The sequence below is a fragment of the Stenella coeruleoalba genome (assembly GCF_951394435.1).
Source record: "Stenella coeruleoalba genome assembly, contig: scaffold_58, whole genome shotgun sequence".
Classification (NCBI taxonomy): Eukaryota; Metazoa; Chordata; class Mammalia; order Artiodactyla; family Delphinidae; genus Stenella; species Stenella coeruleoalba.
In genome coordinates this window covers 1,673,118-1,691,989 of record NW_027645882.1, presented here as the reverse complement: position 1 = coordinate 1,691,989, position 18,872 = coordinate 1,673,118, and the positions used below count along the sequence as shown (strand labels likewise).

General features: G+C 44.0%; 1 long non-coding RNA gene across 8 annotated transcripts in view; it reads left to right on the top strand.

Annotated features, from left to right (window-relative positions):
* The window catches only part of LOC307181492, a 2,017,432-nt gene that overhangs the window by 338,741 nt on the left and 1,659,819 nt on the right, over nt 1-18,872 (top strand). For all 8 annotated transcript variants that reach the window (XR_013826904.1, XR_013826905.1, XR_013826906.1 and 5 more), the window contains exon 2: nt 13,035-13,112. This is a non-coding gene — a long non-coding RNA (uncharacterized lncRNA). The remainder of the gene's footprint in view (nt 1-13,034; nt 13,113-18,872) is intronic.

Below are 18,872 nucleotides of genomic sequence, written 5' to 3'. Positions count from 1 at the left end.
CATTTGCTCACCGAACCTCTCCAATCCTATCACTGCTGCGTTTATGCCCCTGTACACATGCTTGATTCTCTTTCAGAGACATAGCAATCCATAGGTTTTAAGATACTTACTAGTCAGGTACATTCTTAGGCGTTTAATATGCGGTGTTGAGTCCATTTCATTGAGCAAGGAGTAGCTCTTGTCTATTCCATATTTGACTTAAGGAACTTTATCTGTGCTCATTTCAATCTCTGGTTTTATGCAGCACCCCAACTCACCTTTACCCTTAAGCAAGCATAAGTTGGTTTTCTAAATTTGAGACCCTGTTCTGTTCTGTAATTCAGTTCCTGTGTAGCCAAGTTTACATTCCGTGTATTACTGATATCTTATGATGTTTCTTTTTCTGTGTGACTTACTTCAGTTAGAATCATCATACCTGAATCCACTCATTGTGCTGCTAAGGGCCTGATGACACAGATTTCATTGCTGAGTGATATTGCTTTGTAAGTAAATACCACAACTTCTTTATCCATTTTTCACTTTCTGCGATGTTGAACTTGTACTGTAAACGAGGTTCTTGTAAACAGAGCCGTTCCAAACTTTGGGGTGGCTGTGTCTTTTTGATTTTAATTTCCCTAAGCTATAGGACCATAAGTGGCAGTGCCCTAGACTCTGTTGCTTTGTTTTTTAGATGTTTCAGGAAACACCATACACTTCTCCCGAGTGGTTGTTGGCAATTTACATCCCGCCCATCAGCATAACAAGGCTCCCAGTTCTCCATGGCCTGTCCTGCCTTTCTGGATTTTACACTTTTTTCAGATGGCCCTTTTGACCGGGGGGAAGTGAGACTTCATTGTAGTGCAGATTTCCTTTGCAAGCTTGCTTGGTTGGCCAAAAAGGGCGTATGCGTTTTTTCCTGAATATATTCAGGAAAAAACGCATACGCCCTTTTTGGCCAAGTGCATCATTGTGGACGTTCTGCCTCTTTTCCTATGCTTTCAGTGCAATTCCAGTCTACCTCCTGAAATCGGTTTCCTGCAATTCTGCCCCGCTTTCAAGTCATCTTGGCAGCCTTACTTCAGTCTATTTTTGGACGATAGCTGTCATTTATAACTCTGCAGGTTTGTGAATTACAGTGCCCCTGAGCTCCTTTCTTCAACTCGCTTTCTTGTGACCTGGCCGCAACACCGCAGGATGGCTTCAGGCCCTAATCTGGTTCCGGCACGGCACGCTGAGCCTTTGGTTATTTCCTCTTCCTGGTGGGAAATGAGAGTTAAATTTGCCCGTCCAGACACCTCCAGCTAGTCTCTCATTGGTTCCCGCTATTCCTGTTCATCTTCCGCAGAAATTGCAAACTTGGCCAAACAGGAGGTTAAAGGCGCTGACTCTCCAAGTGGGGAGAGTGTTACTAAAGCGTCTGGAATGTTGCACCCGAGTACCAGGGGAGGAAAACTGAGACATATTTGAACACGTCTCCCGTTCACATGGTTGATCATACTTGGGTTCCACATGCATGTTTTAGCTGAAGGAAGAATACCTTAAACCTGGAGAGTTAAGACCCGTGTAATGGGTACCATGCAATATGACTTCAAAGGGTCTTCATTTGCTCACCGAACCTCTCCAATCCTATCACTGCTGCGTTTATGCCCCTGTACACATGCTTGATTCTCTTTCGGAGACATAGCAATCCATAGGTTTTAAGATACTTACTAGTCAGGTACATTCTTAGGCGTTTAATATGCGGTGTTGAGTCCATTTCGTTGAGCAAGGAGTAGCTCTTGTCTATTCCATATTTGACTTAAGGAACTTTATCTGTGCTCATTTCAATCTCTGGTTTTATGCAGCACCCCAACTCACCTTTACCCTTAAGCAAGCATAAGTTGGTTTTCTAAATTTGAGACCCTGTTCTGTTCTGTAATTCAGTTCCTGTGTAGCCAAGTTTACATTCCGTGTATTACTGATATCTTATGATGTTTCTTTTTCTGTGTGACTTACTTCAGTTAGAATCATCATACCTGAATCCACTCATTGTGCTGCTAAGGGCCTGATGACACAGATTTCATTGCTGAGTGATATTGCTTTGTAAGTAAATACCACAACTTCTTTATCCATTTTTCACTTTCTGCGATGTTGAACTTGTACTGTAAATGAGGTTCTTGTAAACAGAGGCGTCCCAAACTTTGGGGTGGCTGTGTCTTTTTGATTTTAATTTCCCTAAGCTATAGGACCATAAGTGGCAGTGCCCTAGGCTCTGTTGCTTTGTTTTTTAGATGTTTCAGGAAACACCATACACTTCTCCCGAGTGTCTGTTGGCAATTTACATCCCGCCCATCAGCATAACAAGGCTCCCAGTTCTCCATGGCCTGTCCTGCCTTTCTGGATTTTACACTTTTTTCAGATGGCCCTTTCGACCGGGGGGAAGTGAGACTTCATTGTAGTGCAGATTTCCTTTGCAAGCTTGCTTGGTTGGCCAAAAAGGGCGTATGCGTTTTTTCCTGAATATATTCAGGAAAAAACGCATACGCCCTTTTTGGCCAAGTGCATCATTGTGGACGTTCTGCCTCTTTTCCTATGCTTTCAGTGCAATTCCAGTCTACCTCCTGAAATCGGTTTCCTGCAATTCTGCCCCGCTTTCAAGTCCTCTTGGCAGCCTTACTTCAGTCTATTTTTGGACGATAGCTGTCACTTATAACTCTGCAGGTTTGTGAATTACAGTGCCCCTGAGCTCCTTTCTTCAACTCGCTTTCTTGTGACCTGGCCGCAACACCGCAGGATGGCTTCAGGCCCTAATCTGGTTCCGGCACGGCATGCTGAGCCTTTGGTTATTTCCTCTTCCTGGTCGGAAATGAGAGTTAAATTTGCCCGTCCAGACACCTCCAGCTAGTCTCTCATTGGTTCTCGCTATTCCTGTTCATCTTCCGCAGAAATTGCAAACTGGGCCAAACAGGAGGATAAAGGCGCTGACTCTCCAAGTGGGGAGAGTGTTAGTAAAGCGTCTGGAATGTTGCACCCGAGTACCAGGGGAGGAAAACTGAGACTTATTTGAACACGTCTCCCGTTCACATGGTTGATCATACTTGTGTTCCACATGCATGTTTTAGCTGAAGGAAGAATACCTTAAACTTGGAGAGTTAAGACCCGTGTAATGGGTACCATGCAATATGACTTCAAAGGGTCTTCATTTGCTCACCGAACCTCTCCAATCCTATCACTGCTGCGTTTATGCCCCTGTACACATGCTTGATTCTCTTTTGGAGACATAGCAATCCATAGGTTTTCCGATACTTACTAGTCAGGTACATTCTTAGGCGTTTAATATGCGGTGTTGAGTCCATTTCGTTGAGCAAGGAGTAGCTCTTGTCTATTCCATATTTGACTTAAGGAACTTTATCTGTGCTCATTTCAATCTCTGGTTTTATGCAGCACCCCAACTCACCTTTACCCTTAAGCAAGCATAAGTTGGTTTTCTAAATTTGAGTCCCTGTTCTGTTCTGGAATGCAGTTCCTGTGTAGCCAAGTTTACATTCCGTGTATTAGTGATATCTTATGATGTTTCTTTTTCTGTGTGACTTATTTCAGTTAGAATCATCGTACCTGAATCCACTCATTGTGCTGCTAAGGGCCTGATGACACAGATTTCATTGCTGAGTGATATTGCTTTGTAAGTAAATACCACAACTTCTTTATCCATTTTTCACTTTCTGCGATGTTGAACTTGTACTGTAAACGAGGTTCTTGTAAACAGAGCCGTTCCAAACTTTGGGGTGGCTGTGTCTTTTTGATTTTAATTTCCCTAAGCTGTAGGACCATAAGTGGAAGTGCCCTAGGTTCTGTTGCTTTGTTTTTTACATGTTTCAGGAAACACCATACACTTCTCCCGAGTGGTTGTTGGCAATTTACATCCCGCCCATCAGCATAACAAGGCTCCCAGTTCTCCATGGCCTGTCTTGTCTTTCTGGATTTTACACTTTTTTCAGATGGCCCTTTTGACCGGGGGGAAGTGAGACTTCATTGTAGTGCAGATTTCCTTTGCAAGCTTGCTTGGTTGGCCAAAAAGGGCGTATGCGTTTTTTCCTGAATATATTCAGGAAAAAACGCATACGCCCTTTTTGGCCAAGTGCATCATTGTGGACGTTCTGCCTCTTTTCCTATGCTTTCAATGCAATTCCAGTCTACCTCCAGAAATCGGTTTCCTGCAATTCTGCCCCGCTTTCAAGTCCTCTTGGCAGCCTTACTTCAGTCTATTTTTGGACGATAGCTGTCATTTATAAGTCTGCAGGTTTGTGAATTACAGTGCCCCTGAGCTCCTTTCTTCAACTCGCTTTCTTGTGACCTGGCCGCAACACCGCAGGATGGCTTCAGGCCCTAATCTGGTTTTGGCACGGCACGCTGAGCCTTTGGTTAATTCCTCTTCCTGGTGGGAAATGAGAGTTAAATTTGCCCGTCCAGACACCTCCAGCTAGTCTCTCATTGGTTCTCGCTATTCCTGTTCATCTTCCGCAGAAATTGCAAACTGGGCCAAACAGGAGGTTAAAGGGACTGACTCTACAAGTCGGGAGAGTGTTAGTAAAGCGTCTGGAATGTTGCACCCGAGTACCAGGGGAGGAAAACTGAGACATATTTGAACACGTCTCCCGATCACATGGTTGATCATGCTCTAGGTTCCACATGCATATTTTAGCTGAAGGAAGAATACCTTAAACCTGGAGAGTTGAGACCCGTGTAGTGCGTACCATGCAATATGACTTCAAAGGGTCTTCATTTGCTCACCGAACCTCTCCAATCCTATCACTGCTGCGTTTATGCCCCTGTACACACGCTTGATTCTCTTTTGGAGACATAGCAATCCATAGGTTTTAAGATACTTACTAGTCAGGTACATTCTTAGGCGTTTAATATGCGGTGTTGGGTCCATTTCGTTGAGCAAGGAGTAGCTCTTGTCTAGTCCATATTTGGCTTAAGGAACTTTATCTGTGCTCATTTCAATCTCTGGTTTTATGCAGCACCCCAACTCACCTTTCCCCTTAAGCAAGCATAAGTTGGTTTTCTAAATTTGAGACCCTGTTCTGTTTTGGAATGCAGTTCCTGTGTAGCCAAGTTTACATTCCGTGTATTAGTGATATCTTATGATGTTTCTTTTTCTGTGTGACTTATTTCAGTTAGAATCATCGTACCTGAATCCACTCATTATGCTGCTACGGGCCTGATGACACAGATTTCATTGCTGAGTGATATTGCTTTGTAAGTAAATACCACAACTTCTTTATCCATTTTTCACTTTCTGCGATGTTGAACTTGTACTGTAAACGAGGTTCTTGTAAACAGAGCCGTTCCAAACTTTGGGGTGGCTGTGTCTTTTTGATTTTAATTTCCCTAAGCTATAGGACCATAAGTGGAAGTGCCCTAGGTTCTGTTGCTTTGTTTTTTAGATGTTTCAGGAAACACCATACACTTCTCCCGAGTGGTTGTTGGCAATTTACATCCCGCCCATCAGCATAACAAGGCTCCCAGTTCTCCATGGCCTGTCCTGCCTTTCTGGATTTTACACTTTTTTCAGATGGCCCTTTAGACCGGGGGGAAGTGAGACTTCATTGTAGTGCAGATTTCCTTTGCAAGCTTGCTTGGTTGGCCAAAAAGGGCGTATGCGTTTTTTCCTGAATATATTCAGGAAAAAACGCATACGCCCTTTTTGGCCAAGTGCATCATTGTGGACGTTCTGCCTCTTTTCCTATGCTTTCAATGCAATTCCAGTCTACATCCTGAAATCGGTTTCCGCAATTCTGCCCCGCTTTCAAGTCCTCTTGGCAGCCTTACTTCAGTCTATTTTTGGACGATAGCTGTCATTTATAACTCTGCAGGTTTGTGAATTACAGTGCCCCTGAGCTCCTTTCTTCAACTCGCTTTCTTCTGACCTGGCCGCAACACCGCAGGATGGCTTCAGGCCCTAATCTGGTTCCGGCACGGCACGCTGAGCCTTTGGTTAATTCCTCTTCCTGGTGGGAAATGGGAGTTAAATTTGCCCGTCCAGACACCTCCAGCTAGCCTCTCATTGGTTCTCGCTATTCCTGTTCATCTTCCGCAGAAATTGCAAACTGGGCCAAACAGGAGGTTAAAGGGACTGACTCTCCAAGTGGGAAGAGTGTTAGTAAAGAGTCTGGAATGTTGCACCCAAGTACCAGGGGAGGAAAACTGAGACATATTTGAACACGTCTCCCGTTCACATGGTTGATCATACTTGGGTTCCACATGCATGTTTTAGCTGAAGGAAGAATACCTTAAACCTGGAGAGTTGAGACCCGTGTAATGGGTACCATGCAATATGACTTCAAAGGGTCTTCATTTGCTCACCGAACCTCTCCAATCCTATCACTGCTGCGTTTATGCCCCTGTACACACGCTTGATTCTCTTTTGGAGACATAGCAATCCATAGGTTTTAAGATACTTACTAGTCAGGTACATTCTTAGTCGTTTAATATGCGGTGTTGAGTCCATTTCGTTGAGCAAGGAGTAGCTCTTGTCTATTCCATATTTGACTTAAGGAACTTTATCTGTGCTCATTTCAATGTCTGGTTTTATGCAGCACCCCAACTCACCTTTACCCTTAAGCAAGCATAAGTTGGTTTTCTAAATTTGAGACCCTGTTCTGTTCTGTAATTCAGTTCCTGTGTAGCCAAGTTTACATTCCGTGTATTACTGATATCTTATGATGTTTCTTTTTCTGTGTGACTTACTTCAGTTAGAATCATCGTACCTGAATCCACTCATTGTGCTGCTAAGGGCCTGATGACACAGATTTCATTGCTGAGTGATATTGCTTTGTAAGTAAATACCACAACTACTTTATCCATTTTTCACTTTCTGCGATGTTGAACTTGTACTGTAAACGAGGTTCTTGTAAACAGAGCCGTTCCAAACTTTGGGGTGGCTGTGTCTTTTTGATTTTAATTTCCCTAAGCTATAGGACCATAAGTGGCAGTGCCCTAGGCTCTGTTGCTTTGTTTTTTAGATGTTTCAGGAAACACCATACACTTCTCCGGAGTGGTTGTTGGCAATTTACATCCCGCCCATCAGCATAACAAGGCTCCCAGTTCTCCATGGCCTGTCTTGTCTTTCTGGATTTTACACTTTTTTCAGATGGCCCTTTTGACCGGGGGGAAGTGAGACTTCATTGTAGTGCAGATTTCCTTTGCAAGCTTGCTTGGTTGGCCAAAAAGGGCGTATGCGTTTTTTCCTGAATATATTCAGGAAAAAACGCATACGCCCTTTATGGCCAAGTGCATCATTGTGGACGTTCTGCCTCTTTTCCTATGCTTTCAATGCAATTCCAGTCTACCTCCAGAAATCGGTTTCCTGCAATTCTGCCCCGCTTTCAAGTCCTCTTGGCAGCCTTACTTCAGTCTATTTTTGGACGATAGCTGTCATTTATAAGTCTGCAGGTTTGTGAATTACAGTGCCCCTGAGCTCCTTTCTTCAACTCGCTTTCTTGTGACCTGGCCGCAACACCGCAGGATGGCTTCAGGCCCTAATCTGGTTCCGGCCCGGCATGCTGAGCCTTTGGTTAATTCCTCTTCCTGGTGGGAAATGAGAGTTAAATTTGCCCGTCCAGACACCTCCAGCTAGTCTCTCATTGGTTCTCGCTATTCCTGTTCATCTTCCGCAGAAATTGCAAACTGGGCCAAACAGGAGGTTAAAGGGACTGACTCTCCAATTCGGGAGAGTGTTAGTAAAGCGTCTGGAATGTTGCACCCGAGTACCAGGGGAGGAAAACTGAGACATATTTGAACACGTCTCCCGATCACATGGTTGATCATACTCTAGGTTCCACATGCATCTTTTAGCTGAAGGAAGAATACCTTAAACCTGGAGAGTTGAGACCCGTGGAATGGGTACCATGCAATATGACTTCAAAGGGTCTTCATTTGCTCACCGAACCTCTCCAATCCTATCACTGCTGCGTTTATGCCCCTGTACACACGCTTGATTCTCTTTTGGAGACATAGCAATCCATAGGTTTTAAGATACTTACTAGTCAGGTACATTCTTAGGCGTTTAATATGGGGTGTTGAGTCCATTTCGTTGAGCAAGGAGTAGCTCTTGTCTAGCCCATATTTGGCTTAAGGAACTTTATCTGTGCTCATTTCAATCTCTGGTTTTATGCAGCACCCCAACTCACCTTTCCCCTTAAGCAAGCATAAGTTGGTTTTCTAAATTTGAGACCCTGTTCTGTTTTGGAATGCAGTTCCTGTGTAGCCAAGTTTACATTCCGTGTATTAGTGATATCTTATGATGTTTCTTTTTCTGTGTGACTTATTTCAGTTAGAATCATCGTACCTGAATCCACTCATTATGCTGCTACGGGCCTGATGACATAGATTTCATTGCTGAGTGATACTGCATTGTACGTAAGTACCACAAGTTCTTTATCCATTTTTCACTTTCTGTGATATTGAACTTGTATGGTAAACGAGGTTCTTGTAAACGGAGGCGTCCCAAACTTTGGGGTGGCTGTGTCTTTTTGATTTTAATTTCCCTAAGCTATAGGACCATAAGTGGAAGTGCCCTAGGCTCTGTTGCTTTGTTTTTTAGATGTTTCAGGAAACACCATACACTTCTCCCGAGTGTCTGTTGGCAATTTACATCCCGCCCATCAGCATAACAAGGCTCCCAGTTCTCCATGGCCTGTCCTGCCTTTCTGGATTTTACACTTTTTTCAGATGGCCCTTTTGCCCGGGGGGAAGTGAGACTTCATTGTAGTGCAGATTTCCTTTGCAAGCTTGCTTGGTTGGCCAAAAAGGGCGTATGCGTTTTTTCCTGAATATATTCAGGAAAAAACGCATACGCCCTTTTTGGCCAAGTGCATCATTGTGGACGTTCTGCCTCTTTTCCTATGCTTTCAATGCAATTCCAGTCTACCTCCTGAAATCGGTTTCCTGCAATTCTGCCCCGCTTTCAAGTCCTCTTGGCAGCCTTACTTCAGTCTATTTTTGGACGATAGCTGTCATTTATAACTCTGCAGGTTTGTGAATTACAGTGCCCCTGAGCTCCTTTGTTCAACTCGCTTTCTTGAGCTGGCCGCAACTCCGCAGGATGGCTTCAGGCCCTAATCTGGTTCTGGCACGGCACGCTGAGCCTTTGGTTAATTCCTCTTCCTGGTGGGAAATGAGAGTTAAATTTGCCCGTCCAGACACCTCCAGCTAGCCTCTCATTGGTTCTCGCTATTCCTGTTCATCTTCCGCAGAAATTGCAAACTGGGCCAAACAGGAGGTTAAAGGGACTGACTCTCCAAGTCGGGAGAGTGTTAGTAAAGCGTCTGGAATGTTGCACCCGAGTACCAGGGTACGAAAACTGAGACATATTTGAACACGTCTCCCATTCACATGGTTGATCATACTTGGGTTTCACATGCATGTTTTAGCTGAAGGAAGAATACCTTAAACCTGGAGAGTTGAGACCAGTGTAATGGGTACCATGCAATATGACTTCAAAGGGTCTTCATTTGCTCACCGAACCTCTCCAATCCTATCACTGCTGCGTTTATGCCCCTGTACACATGCTTGATTCTCTTTCGGAGACATAGCAATCCATAGGTTTTCCGATACTTACTAGTCAGGTACATTCTTAGGCGTTTAATATGCGGTGTTGAGTCCATTTCGTTGAGCAAGGAGTAGCTCTTGTCTATTCCATATTTGACTTAAGGAACTTTATCTGTGCTCATTTCAATCTCTGGTTTTATGCAGCACCCCAACTCACCTTTACCCTTAAGCAAGCATAAGTTGGTTTTCTAAATTTGAGACCCTGTTCTGTTCTGTAATTCAGTTCCTGTGTAGCCAAGTTTACATTCCGTGTATTACTGATATCTTATGATGTTTCTTTTCTGTGTGACTTATTTCAGTTAGAATCATCATACCTGAATCCACTCATTGTGCTGCTACGGGCCTGATGACATAGATTTCATTGCTGAGTGATATTGCTTTGTAAGTAAATACCACAAGTTCTTTATCCATTTTTCACTTTCTGCGATGTTGAACTTGTACTGTAAACGAGGTTCTTGTAAACAGAGCCGTTCGAAACTTTGGGGTGGCTGTGTCTTTTTGATTTTAATTTCCCTAAGCTATAGGACCATAAGTGGCAGTGCCCTAGGCTCTGTTGCTTTGTTTTTTAGATGTTTCAGGAAACACCATACACTTCTCCCGAGTGGTTGTTGGCAATTTACATCCCGCCCATCAGCATAACAAGGCTCCCAGTTCTCCATGGCCTGTCCTGCCTTTCTGGATTTTACACTTTTTTCAGATGGCCCTTTTGACCGGGGGGAAGTGAGACTTCATTGTAGTGCAGATTTCCTTTGCAAGCTTGCTTGGTTGGCCAAAAAGGGCGTATGCGTTTTTTCCTGAATATATTCAGGAAAAAACGCATACGCCCTTTTTGGCCAAGTGCATCATTGTGGACGTTCTGCCTCTTTTCCTATGCTTTCAATGCAATTCCAGTCTACCTCCTGAAATCGGTTTCCTGCAATTCTGCCCCGCTTTCAAGTCCTCTTGGCAGCCTTACTTCAGTCTATTTTTGGACGATAGCTGTCATTTATAACTCTGCAGGTTTGTGAATTACAGTGCCCCTGAGCTCCTTTCTTCAACTCGCTTTCTTTGAGCTGGCCGCAACTCTGCAGGATGGCTTCAGGCCCTAATCTGGTTCTGGCACGGCACGCCGAGCCTTTGGTTAATTCCTCTTCCTGGTGGGAAATGAGAGTTAAATTTGCCCGTCCAGACACCTCCAGCTAGCCTCTCATTGGTTCTCGCTATTCCTGTTCATCTTCCGCAGAAATTGCAAACTGGGCCAAACAGGAGGTTAAAGGGACTTACTCTCCAAGTCGGGAGAGTGTTAGTAAAGCGTCTGGAATGTTGCACTCGAGTACCAGGGTACGAAAACTGAGACATATTTGAACACGACTCCCGATCACATGGTTGATCATACTCTAGGTTCCACATGCATGTTTTAGCTGAAGGAAGAATACCTTAAACCTGGGTAGTTGAAACCCGTGGAATGGGTACCATGCAATATGACTTCAAAGGGTCTTCATTTGCTCACCGAACCTCTCCAATCCTATCACTGCTGCGTTTATGCCCCTGTACACATGCTTGATTCTCTTTCGGAGACATAGCAATCCATAGGTTTTAAGATACTTACAAGTCAGGTCATTCTTAGACGTTTAATATGCGGTGTTGAGTCCATTTCGTTGAGCAAGGAGTAGCTCTTGTCTATTCCATATTTGGCTTAAGGAACTTTATCTGTGCTCATTTCAATCTCTGGTTTTATGCAGCACCCCAACTCACCTTTACCCTTAAGCAAGCATAAGTTGGTTTTCTAAATTTGAGTCCCTGTTCTGTTCTGTAATTCAGTTCCTGTGTTGCCAAGTTTACATTCCATATATTACTGATATCTTATGATGTTTCTTTTTCTGTGTGACTTACTTCAGTTAGAATCATCATACCTGAATCCACTCATTGTGCTGCTAAGGGCCTGATGACACAGATTTCATTGCTGAGTGATATTGCTTTGTAAGTAAATACCACAACTTCTTTATCCATTTTTCACTTTCTGCGATGTTGAACTTGTACTGTAAACGCGGTTCTTGTAAACAGAGCCGTTCCAAACTTTGGGGTGGCTGTGTCTTTTTGATTTTAATTTCCCTAAGCTATAGAACCATAAGTGGAAGTGCCCTAAGCTCTGTTGCTTTGTTTTCTAGATGTTTCAGGAAACACCATACACTTCTCCCGAGTGTCTGTTGGCAATTTACATCCCGCCCATCAGCCTAACAAGGCTCCCAGTTCTCCATGGCCTGTCCTGCCTTTCTGGATTTTACACTTTTTTCAGATGGCCCTTTTGACCGGGGGGAAGTGAGACTTCATTGTAGTGCAGATTTCCTTTGCAAGCTTGCTTGGTTGGCCAAAAAGGGCGTATGCGTTTTTTCCTGAATATATTCAGGAAAAAACGCATACGCCCTTTTTGGCCAAGTGCATCATTGTGGACGTTCTGCCTCTCTTCCTATGCTTTCAATGAAATTCCAGTCTACCTCCTGAAATCGGTTTCCTGCAATTCTGCCCCGCTTTCAAGTCCTCTTGGCAGCCTTACTTCAGTCTATTTTTGGACGATAGCTGTCATTTATAACTCTGCAGGTTTGTGAATTACAGTGCCCCTGAGCTCCTTTCTTCAACTCGCTTTCTTTTGAGCTGGCCGCAACACTGCAGGATGGCTTCAGGCCCTAATCTGGTTCCGGCCCGGCACACTGAGCCTTTGGTTAATTCCTCTTCCTGGTGGGAAATGAGAGTTAAATTTGCCCGTCCAGACACCTCCAGCTAGCCTCTCATTGGTTCTCGCTATTGCTGTCCATCTTCCGCAGAAATTGCAAACTGGGCCAAACAGGAGGTTAAAGGGACTGACTCTCCAAGTGGGGAGAGTGTTAGTAAAGCATCTGGAATGTTGCACCCGAGTACCAGGGGAGGAAAACTGAGACATATTTGAACACATCTCCCGATCACATGGTTGATCATACTCTAGGTTCCACATGCATGTTTTAGCTGAAGGAAGAATACCTTAAACCTGGGTAGTTGAAACCCGTGGAATGGGTACCATGCAATATGACTTCAAAGGGTCTTCATTTGCTCACCGAACCTCTCCAATCCTATCACTGCTGCGTTTATGCCCCTGTACACATGCTTGATTCTCTTTCGGAGACATAGCAATCCATAGGTTTTAAGATACTTACTAGTCAGGTACATTCTTAGGCGTTTAATATGGGGTGTTGAGTCCATTTCGTTGAGCAAGGAGTAGCTCTTGTCTATTCCATATTTGGCTTAAGGAACTTTATCTGTGCTCATTTCAATCTCTGGTTTTATGCAGCACCCCAACTCACCTTTACCCTTAAGCAAGCATAAGTAGGTTTTCTAAATTTGAGACCCTGTTCTGTTCTGTAATTCAGTTCCTGTGTAGCCAAGTTTACATTCCGTGTATTACTGATATCTTATGATGTTTCTTTTTCTGTGTGACTTACTTCATTTAGAATCATCATACCTGAATCCACTCATTGTGCTGCTAAGGGCCTGATGACACAGATTTCATTGCTGAGTGATATTGCTTTGTAAGTAAATACCACAACTTCTTTATCCATTTTTCACTTTCTGCGATGTTGAACTTGTACTGTAAACGAGGTTCTTGTAAACAGAGGCGTCCCAAACTTTGGGGTGGCTGTGTCTTTTTGATTTTAATTTCCCTAAGCTATAGGACCATAAGTGGCAGTGCCCTAGGCTCTGTTGCTTTGTTTTTTAGATGTTTCAGGAAACACCATACACTTCTCCCGAGTGTCTGTTGGCAATTTACATCCCGCCCATCAGCATAACAAGGCTCCCAGTTCTCCATGGCCTGTCCTGCCTTTCTGGATTTTACACTTTTTTCAGATGGCCCTTTTGCCCGGGGGGAAGTGAGACTTCATTGTAGTGCAGATTTCCTTTGCAAGCTTGCTTGGTTGGCCAAAAAGGGCGTATGCGTTTTTTCCTGAATATATTCAGGAAAAAACGCATACGCCCTTTTTGGCCAAGTGCATCATTGTGGACGTTCTGCCTCTTTTCCTATGCTTTCAATGCAATTCCAGTCTACCTCCTGAAATCGGTTTCCTGCAATTCTGCCCCGCTTTCAAGTCCTCTTGGCAGCCTTACTTCAGTCTATTTTTGGACGATAGCTGTCATTTATAACTCTGCAGGTTTGTGAATTACAGTGCCCCTGAGCTCCTTTCTTCAACTCGCTTTCTTGAGCTGGCCGCAACTCCGCAGGATGGCTTCAGGCCCTAATCTGGTTCTGGCACGGCACGCTGAGCCTTTGGTTAATTCCTCTTCCTGGTGGGAAATGAGAGTTAAATTTGCCCGTCCAGACACCTCCAGCTAGCCTCTCATTGGTTCTCGCTATTCCTGTTCATCTTCCGCAGAAATTGCAAACTGGGCCAAACAGGAGGTTAAAGGGACTGACTCTCCAAGTCGGGAGAGTGTTAGTAAAGCGTCTGGAATGTTGCACTCGAGTACCAGGGTACGAAAACTGAGACATATTTGAACACGTCTCCCGATCACATGGTTGATCATACTCTAGGTTCCACATGCATGTTTTTGCTGAAGGAAGAATACCTTAAACCTGGGTAGTTGAAACCCTTGGAATGGGTACCATGCAATATGACTTCAAAGGGTCTTCATTTGCTCACCGAACCTCTCCAATCCTATCACTGCTGCGTTTATGCCCCTGTACACATGCTTGATTCTCTTTCGGAGACATAGCAATCCATAGGTTTTAAGATACTTACTAGTCAGGTACATTCTTAGGCGTTTAATATGCGGTGTTGAGTCCATTTCGTTGAGCAAGGAGTAGCTCTTGTCTATTCCATATTTGACTTAAGGAACTTTATCTGTGCTCATTTCAATCTCTGGTTTTATGCAGCACCCCAACTCACCTTTACCCTTAAGCAAGCATAAGTTGGTTTTCTAAATTTGAGACCCTGTTCTGTTCTGTAATTCAGTTCCTGTGTAGCCAAGTTTACATTCCGTGTATTACTGATATCTTATGATGTTTCTTTTCTGTGTGACTTATTTCAGTTAGAATCATCATACCTGAATCCACTCATTGTGCTGCTACGGGCCTGATGACACAGATTTCATTGCTGAGTGATATTGCTTTGTAAGTAAATACCACAAGTTCTTTATCCATTTTTCACTTTCTGCGATGTTGAACTTGTACTGTAAACGAGGTTCTTGTAAACAGAGCCGTTCGAAACTTTGGGGTGGCTGTGTCTTTTTGATTTTAATTTCCCTAAGCTATAGGACCATAAGTGGCAGTGCCCTAGGCTCTGTTGCTTTGTTTTTTAGATGTTTCAGGAAACACCATACACTTCTCCCTAGTGGTTGTTGGCAATTTACATCCCGCCCATCAGCATAACAAGGCTCCCAGTTCTCCATGGCCTGTCCTGCCTTTCTGGATTTTACACTTTTTTCAGATGGCCCTTTTGACCGGGGGGAAGTGAGACTTCATTGTAGTGCAGATTTCCTTTGCAAGCTTGCTTGGTTGGCCAAAAAGGGCGTATGCGTTTTTTCCTGAATATATTCAGGAAAAAACGCATACGCCCTTTTTGGCCAAGTGCATCATTGTGGACGTTCTGCCTCTTTTCCTATGCTTTCAATGCAATTCCAGTCTACCTCCTGAAATCGGTTTCCTGCAATTCTGCCCCGCTTTCAAGTCCTCTTGGCAGCCTTACTTCAGTCTATTTTTGGACGATAGCTGTCATTTATAACTCTGCAGGTTTGTGAATTACAGTGCCCCTGAGCTCCTTTCTTCAACTCGCTTTCTTTGAGCTGGCCGCAACTCTGCAGGATGGCTTCAGGCCCTAATCTGGTTCTGGCACGGCACGCTGAGCCTTTGGTTAATTCCTCTTCCTGGTGGGAAATGAGAGTTAAATTTGCCCGTCCAGACACCTCCAGCTAGCCTCTCATTGGTTCTCGCTATTCCTGTTCATCTTCCGCAGAAATTGCAAACTGGGCCAAACAGGAGGTTAAAGGGACTTACTCTCCAAGTCGGGAGAGTGTTAGTAAAGCGTCTGGAATGTTGCACCCGAGTACCAGGGTACGAAAACTGAGACATATTTGAACACGACTCCCGATCACATGGTTGATCATACTCTAGGTTCCACATGCATGTTTTAGCTGAAGGAAGAATACCTTAAACCTGGGTAGTTGAAACCCGTGGAATGGGTACCATGCAATATGACTTCAAAGGGTCTTCATTTGCTCACCGAACCTCTCCAATCCTATCACTGCTGCGTTTATGCCCCTGTACACATGCTTGATTCTCTTTCGGAGACATAGCAATCCATAGGTTTTAAGATACTTACAAGTCAGGTCATTCTTAGACGTTTAATATGCGGTGTTGAGTCCATTTCGTTGAGCAAGGAGTAGCTCTTGTCTATTCCATATTTGGCTTAAGGAACTTTATCTGTGCTCATTTCAATCTCTGGTTTTATGCAGCACCCCAACTCACCTTTACCCTTAAGCAAGCATAAGTTGGTTTTCTAAATTTGAGTCCCTGTTCTGTTCTGTAATTCAGTTCCTGTGTAGCCAAGTTTACATTCCATATATTACTGATATCTTATGATGTTTCTTTTTCTGTGTGACTTACTTCAGTTAGAATCATCATACCTGAATCCACTCATTGTACTGCTAAGGGCCTGATGACACAGATTTCATTGCTGAGTGATATTGCTTTGTAAGTAAATACCACAACTTCTTTATCCATTTTTCACTTTCTGCGATGTTGAACTTGTACTGTAAACGAGGTTCTTGTAAACAGAGCCGTTCCAAACTTTGGGGTGGCTGTGTCTTTTTGATTTTAATTTCCCTAAGCTATAGAACCATAAGTGGAAGTGCCCTAAGCTCTGTTGCTTTGTTTTCTAGATGTTTCAGGAAACACCATACACTTCTACCGAGTGTCTGTTGGCAATTTACATCCCGCCCATCAGCCTAACAAGGCTCCCAGTTCTCCATGGCCTGTCCTGCCTTTCTGGATTTTACACTTTTTTCAGATGGCCCTTTTGACCGGGGGGAAGTGAGACTTCATTGTAGTGCAGATTTCCTTTGCAAGCTTGCTTGGTTGGCCAAAAAGGGCGTATGCGTTTCTTCCTGAATATATTCAGGAAAAAACGCATACGCCCTTTTTGGCCAAGTGCATCATTGTGGACGTTCTGCCTCTTTTCCTATGCTTTCAATGCAATTCCAGTCTACCTCCTGAAATCGGTTTCCTGCAATTCTGCCCCGCTTTCAAGTCCTCTTGGCAGCCTTACTTCAGTCTATTTTTGGACGATAGCTGTCATTTATAACTCTGCAGGTTTGTGAATTACAGTGCCCCTGAGCTCCTTTCTTCAACTCGCTTTCTTTTGAGCTGGCCGCAACACCGCAGGATGGCTTCAGGCCGTAATCTGGTTCCGGTACGGCACGCTGAGCCTTTGGTTATTTCCTCTTCCTGGTGGGAAATGAGAGTTAAATTTGCCCGTCCAGACACCTCCAGCTAGCCTCTCATTGGTTCTCGCTATTCCTGTTCATCTTCCGCAGAAATTGCAAACTGGGCCAAACAGGAGGTTAAAGGCGCTGACTCTCCAAGTGGGGAGAATGTTAGTAAAGCGTCTGGAATGTTGCACCCGAGTACCAGGGGAGGAAAACTGAGACATATTTGAACACGTCTCCCGATCACATGGTTGATCATACTCTGGGTTCCATATGCATGTTTTAGCTGAAGGAAGAATACCTAAAATCTGGGTAGTTGAAACCCGTGGAATGGGTACCATGCAATATGACTTCAAAGGGTCTTCATTTGCTCACTGAACCTCTCCAATCCTATCACTGCTGCGTTTATGCCCCTGTACACATGCTTGATTCTCTTTCGGAGACATAGCAATCCATAGGTTTTAAGATACTTACTAGTCAGGTACATTCTTAGGCGTTTAATATGCGGTGTTGAGTCCATTTCGTTGAGCAAGGAGTAGCTCTTGTCTATTCCATATTTGGCTTAAGGAACTTTATCTGTGCTCATTTCAATCTCTGGTTTTATGCAGCACCCCAACTCACCTTTCCCCTTAAGCAAGCATAAGTTGGTTTTCTAAATTTGAGACCCTGTTCTGTTTTGGAATGCAGTTCCTGTGTAGCCAAGTTTACATTCCGTGTATTACTGATATCTTATGATGTTTCTTTTTCTGTGTGACTTATTTCAGTTAGAATCATCATACCTGAATCCACTCATTGTGCTGCTAAGGGCCTGATGACACAGATTTCATTGCTGAGTGATATTGCTTTGTAAGTAGATACCACAACTTTTTTATCCATTTTTCACTTTCTGCGATGTTGAACTTGTACTGTAAACGAGGTTCTTATAAACAGAGCCGTTCGAAACTTTGGGGTGGCTGTGTCTTTTTGATTTTAAATTCCCTAAGCTATAGGACCATAAGTGGAAGTGCCCTAGGCTCTGTTGCTTTGTTTTTTAGATGTTTCAGGAAACACCATACACTTCTCCCGAGTGGTTGTTGGCAATTTATATCCCGCCCTTCAGCATAACAAGGCTCCCAGTTCTCCATGGCCTGTCCTGCCTTTCTGGATTTTACACTTTTTTCAGATGTCCTTTTTGACCGGGGGGAAGTGAGAATTCATTGTAGTGCAGATTTCCTTTGCAAGTTTGCTTGGTTGGCCAAAAAGGGCGTATGCGTTTTTTCCTGAATATATTCAGGAAAAAACGCATACGCCCTTTTTGTCCAAGTGCATCATTGTGGACGTTCTGCCTCTTTTCCTGTGCTTTCAATGCAATTCCAGTCTACCTCCTGAAATTGGTTTCCTGCAATTCTGCCCCGCTTTCAAGTCCTCTTGGCAGCCTTACTTCAGTCTATTTTTGGACGATAGCTGTCATTTATAACTCTGCAGGTTTGTGAATTACAGTGCCCCTGAGCTCCTTTCTTCAACTCGCTTTCTTGTGACCTGGCCGCAACACTGCAGGATGGCTTCAGGCCCTAATCTGGTTCCGGCACGGCACACTGAGCCTTTGGTTATTTCCTCTTCCTGGTGGGAAATGAGAGTTAAATTTGCCCGTCCAGACACCTCCAGCTAGCCTCTCATTGGTTCTCGCTATTCTTGTTCATCTTCCGCAGAAATTGCAAACTGGTCCAAACAGGAGGTTAAAGGCGCTGACTTTCCAAGTGGGGAGAGTGTTAGTAAAGCGTCTGGAATGTTGCACCCGAGTACCAGGGGAGGAAAACTGAGACATATTTGAACACGTCTCCCGTTCACATGGTTGATCATACTTGGGTTCCACATGCATGTTTTAGCTGAAG